Source organism: Lygodium microphyllum, chromosome 13 (assembly GCF_053477565.2).
Source record: "Lygodium microphyllum isolate KBCC chromosome 13, Lygodium_microphyllum_v1.1.10, whole genome shotgun sequence".
In the NCBI taxonomy this organism is placed as follows: Eukaryota; Viridiplantae; Streptophyta; class Polypodiopsida; order Schizaeales; family Lygodiaceae; genus Lygodium; species Lygodium microphyllum.
Window position 1 is genome coordinate 92,872,285 of NC_141147.1, and position 6,000 is coordinate 92,878,284.

Below are 6,000 nucleotides of genomic sequence, written 5' to 3' on the forward strand. Positions count from 1 at the left end.
GCTTGTACTTGTGTTGCATTAAAAGCTAGTCCTTAGACATATAGTACAACTTTTCAATCATAGTCTTGAACTTTTTTTTTCTAAACATTGACTTATATAGCTCACTCTTTGACCATTTTACTCACAAATATGTTTTAACACATATTGACAATATGTAGATTTCGAGTTGGCAATGTTTTATATATGCCATTGCTTGTAATTATTTGTTTTAAAAGTAAATATTATTCAATTAATTTTTATTTTACCTTTTAAATATGCTTATCATGCTTGCATTTTAAATTTTAATATCAAATAGATTTATTTATTATTTTTAAGTACTTGATTAATTTACTTTTTTAAGTAATTTATCAATTAAGTTTTATTTTAATTGTCATACAAATGGACAATGATGATAAGAGCGGATATGATCAATTCGTTTTGCCAATTTGTCAACACATGCATTTAAGTGTCTTTAGGAGACTTTCCATCCCAACATTTTGATGGAAGCTTTCATACATCCAAGAAATTGTACAACGAAGTTAGTCTAATCATCAGTCAGATTTTCGTCATGGCAAAAACACTATCTCAATCTCTAGTTTTTTTTAAACCTCGGGCATCACTTAGAGAGAGGAAACATTTTTCTTTTTCTGCAAAATCCAAGTCAATGACAATGCTTTTCATTATAAAGTTTGTGCAGAAAATGTATAAAGGCACATAAGCATGGAATAAGTGCTAAAGTGGCAACGCTTTAGGAAGAAATGTGCATCCCATTCAAACATCTAGGCATATTTTCCCTGTCACTAAAGTGATTGCTTATTACGCATTCTCTATTTAGTAAATTTATATCAAGAAACTAATGGCTCACTTTTCTATTCTCTATTTAGTAAAATTATATCAATAAACTAATGACTCACTTTTCCTTAAGTGTTAATGATGATCTAGCATGGCCATGCGACCATTTAGAGACCAGTGTTCCTAATGTATCACTTAATGGGGTGATCAAAGCAATGTGACAGGGATATCTGGTACATGCATTACAAGTTATGAAGGGGGAAGGAAGTGTCTACCAAGTGTAAGAGTGTACACAAGAACCAAGGAGTTACACATAAATGAAGATGGATTGAGTTCTAAGAAGAGGAAGTGCATTAGCATTGTGTATATGTATTTATGTGTGCATCTGGGGATGCCTGGGAACGTTTACTTGTGTGTAATGAGCATTGCATTCATTTGGGGTCATCCTCTCCCTTACAAGTCAAGGTTTAAGGTATTTTCTCTCTTAATGAATTAAGAAGAGAAGTAATTCTTTCACTAAGAAAAACAAGAGAGGTAATTCTTTCACTAAGAAAGACAAGAGACGTGATCCTCTAGAAGTGAGGAGAGAAGTGATTTTATCTTTCTAAGGTCTAAGATGACACAAGATTTTATGGGAAGTCAATCTTAAGGTTGAGACTCAAGGCAATCTAATGAACTCTCCTTATATATGGCTTAAGGTGGTTACATGGACCATAAGTTAATAGTAGAGTTTAAAAAGTTACTTTTCTTAAAATAGACATGGTAAATCTATTTTTAAAATATACCGCGATAGAACGCTGATCTCTAAAAACATGCCGAGTGGATTATCGAAAATGGCGAGATCTACAACTTTCATGTTGGACGTTTTTCCATCCGAGTAACGCACAGAGAGATATTTCAAAACTTGTGCTGCATAGTAGGTCCTGGAATAGCCACATCTTGCATAAAGATCAACCTTTCCAATCTTGACACTCAAGTCTCTCTCCAAGAAGAGAAGCTCTTGGAGCCTATAAAAAGGGAGGCTCTCCTTGGGTGTGGAGGAAGTGAAGGAAGCATCACTTTGCATGCATCCAAGAGGAGAAGAGAAGGAGCAAGTGCTGCGGAAGCTCTGCTGAAATCAAGTTCCAAGAGGAGAAGAGAAGGTGCAAGTGTTGCAGAAGCTCTACTGAAATCAAGTTCCAAGAGGAGAAGAGAAGGTACAAGTGATGTGGAAGCTCTGCTAAAATCAAGCTCCAAGAGGAGATCCCTACACATATTGTGTAGGAGAGAAGGTGCAAGTGCTATGGAAGCTCTACTAAAATCAAGCTCCAAGAGGAGAGCCCTACACATATTGTGTAGGAGAGAAGGAGAAACTCAATAAAGAACAAAAGATGCCAACTTTCAAGTTGTGCAAGTGTTAGCCGGTTGTATACCGTGCAAGGAACCATGATCTTGTTCCCAAGATCTACAAGTTAATAACTAGTTTATGTGTAATAGAGGAGCTTGCTCCTTGTCAATAATATAACTCCACAAGGGGGGGACTGGCCCATCTTCCAGTCCCTAGTGTGTTCTCTCTCTCTCTCTCTCTCTCTCTCTCTCTCTCTCTCTCTCTCTCTCTCTCTCTCTCTCTCTCTCTCTCTCTCTCTCTCTCTCTCTCTCTCTCTCTCTCATCTATTCTCTTTCTACACCAGCATAATATTCACTATATATCTTTTAAGTATATAAGAAGGTCGAGTGTGTATCTCTGTTTACCGTATTTACCGCAGCACAAAGGAGCGGGAAAATGGAGCAGAGGAGCGGAAAAATGGAAAAAAAGGAAATAGCAAAAAAGGCGTAGGATAAAAGAAGGAAAAGGCGCCTTGACCAGTAACCAGACCCCGAAAATTTTAAATGTTCGGGCACGACCCCCATAAAGTCTCAGTGTCGCCTCGAGACAGCAAAAGAGTAAAAGGCACACCATTAAATGTGGAAGCGCTCCCGAATCCTTGTAAAAGAGTGCTAGGCTCACTCCTGTGCAAATTGTATGCATTAGTTGGGAATAGGATAAATTATAATGGTGGGAAATGAGAAATGGGCTTAGGGCAATGGCCGGCCTTGTAAAAAAGGGGATGACTGCCCAAATAAGGGAGGGCATGTATATAAAGTTCAAAAGTGAATGAGAAGCTCATTCTTGTGTGTGGCAAAAAGTGGCTCTCTTCTTCTTCTCTTCTCTTCTCTTCTTCTTCTTGCTTGTGTGTGCTCTTGAGAGAGGGAGTGTGAGAGTGCGAGGGAGTGAGTGTGTGGGAGCAAGGGATCGCGAGGGTGAAGCTCTTCACCATCTCCTCTTCTCTTCTTCTCTTCTCTTCTCTTCTCTTCTCTTCTCTTCTCTTCTCTTCTCTTCTCTTCTCTTCTCTTGCGCGCTCAGCTATGGAGGATGGAGCTCATGGGAGAGAGATTGAGGTTGCTTGAGCTTGCCACAAGGATTGTGGAGCTACTGGTGTGCAAGAGAGAGGAGGATACTCGATCGAGCATCAAGGTAAGCTCACTACACTCGTAAGGTAGGCATGGCGTGTCGGCTATGTGAGAGGTAGCCATGGCCGCTCGGCTTGAAACGCTTGATCAATAAGCAGTCCGTAGGTCTCGGGATAGAGCTCCTAGCTCCCCTTCATTTTGGTTCCGTTGCCAGGACCGACGGAATCGAGCCTTGAGCGTCGCGCGCATCAAATCGAGCATAGGAGTAGGGCCTTTGCTCGAAATGATGCTTGAGATAGATAGGAGATTTAGGAGGTTTAATCGTTGGAACAAGTAAGTATTTTGAGTTTTTTGATGAGTGCCTGAGTAGGTAAATACAACTTATGCTTGGTTTTGTGATTTTTTGTTAGCATTAGGTAGGATAGGATTAAGATTCGAAACTGAAAGGATAGGGTTTTTGCTGCTGTAAATCTGGTTGCAATAAGAAAAAGAAGGCAAAAATCGTGTTTTTGAGGGGGAAATCGCAATGGGGAAAGGCTTTAAGTTTAGAGAGTGGTTGGGCAATGCTATATAAGGCTGGGGTAAGGGGAGAAGAGCTCATTTGCATTCTGACTTAGTTGAGAGAGAGCAAGAGAGCGTAAGAGAGCTACAGGCACAGGAGAGGAGCAGACGCCCTTCGATCACACTTTCGGGGTGCTACAGTATACAAATCTCTTTCCCGATATGCCCTTGTGTGTATTTCACAACCTAGAATAGCTAATCATCAGCAAAACACTAGATTCGGCACCATTTTCATTGTCGAAAGTGTGTCGATCCCAACGCGTTCGAATGCCCAAACCCCAGAATCGGGCAATTGGCTGCCCTGAACCTAGGGTTCGGAATTCAGACTTCGAGCATTCAGCCACGTGCCATTCAGGCCTGCCCGAACGAAGGCTTTCGGGATTCAGAGTTCGACCTTTGGGCAATCTAGCCATTCGGACCTTATCATTCAGGCTTCGACGGTTCGGCCCCTCCGAATTCAAGATTCGGTCATTCGGTGTTCAGACAGTTGAATCGGCCCGCCCGAACCCGGCCATTCGGCCCAACTTGACTTCAGCCCCAGACTCGGCCATTCGGCCTTCGGCCCACCCGAACGAGACATTCGGACTTTGGCGGTTCGGACGTTGATTCTAGGATTCGTACCTTGCCATTCGGGCCAATTTTGGTCGAATGCAGTTTTTGACATTATTTTAATAATTTAAGCCCAGACCCGCATTGCCGACACTAGTGCGACCTTGTAGGTGCGAGAAAATCATAGAAAACTTGGCAGTGTGGCTAGGAAACCTAGTAGAGTGTGTTGACACAGCCTAGTCGCAACCGTAGACCAGACATCAGACCCCCACATACCTGAGAGACGCAGCAGAGACCCAGATTTTAACCAGGCAGCCGTGTGATGACCTCATACCCAGTGGCCAAGAGCTGAAGGTAGCATTGACATCGCACTTGAGTGCCATAATCTCACACACACAGTAGGCCACATTGGTTGTGCACTGAAAGATCAGAAAGCCTGATTTTGCACCGAACGCACAGACACCACACTGAGTGTACATAATTTGAGGATTGGTTGTAATAACAAGGAATACACTCGAACATAATCATTCAAGGAACCCACCAATAGGAGTGAACCCCAAGACTTAGCAGACAAACAAGGTTAGGACCCAGGAGGACGTTAAGTGGACGTGAGGATCCAGAAGACGACAACATAGAGGATCGGGCACTGCCAGAACTACTCGAACTAATCAACGGCCTTGTGGAATTGGAGGCAGAAACAATGTCAAGATCAAGAGGCGACCGAGAAGAGGACCGGCTAGACCTAGGAGAATTCCCAGTCTCAGTACAGGAACTAGTCCATGACTATGATTTACTTACTAGGACCGTGATCCAGGGCAGACCTGTAGAAGAAGTGGTAGCAAGCTTCAAAGAAGACAGAAGAGCAATCAGGAGAGCACTAGAAGGCATAATTGCCTACAACCACGAGCAAAGGGCCAAAAAGCTACAGCAAGACGTAGATATGTACGAGGCTAGAAGGTTGCTAGACCTAGCTGGGGCAGCCAAATCTGGACCGAATGAAGAGAGGGAACGGGTAGCAAAGGCTAACATGACATTGAGCAAACTTGTAGCCAAGCAACTCAAGGACAATACATCCGTTGAGCAGAGTGCTACAGCCCTAGCCACCGCACTACTCTCGGGATTGGGAGTCACGCAAGGGGCTAAAGGGCAGGCTTGACACCGTCGTAGCAAAACAGCTAGCGAAGTATGAGCCTAGCAATGACCCATACAAGTTCATGGAGCAATTCGAGCAAGTATGCGAAGCAAACAGTCTTATTGACCTTACGCAACGCTCTCAAGCTTTTGGCCTGTGCTTAGGCAATAAGGGGAGAATCTGGTATTCTAGCCTTGATGATGCAGAACGTACAAACTTTGCTCACCTTAAGAGCCTCTTCATCAAGAGATTCTCGGAGGTAGGGTATTCTGACAACCTCATCGTCCGGTTGATGAATATCAGCCAAAGGGAGAAGGAAGACGTCAGGGACTACGTCACTCATGTACGTAGCCTATTCAAAAGGATCCCTCCCAATGAATGATCTACTGAGAGGGCAGTGTCTACAGTATTCATGAACGGAATTCGGAGTGAGGAGCTCTACAAGGCTTTGGCCAGTAACTCTACCTTGCAACGAGACGTGCTAGCTAGAGTTTTCGAAGAGGCAATACGTGTAGATGATCAGCTTAGGGAACGAAGCATGAGGACTACCAATCGAG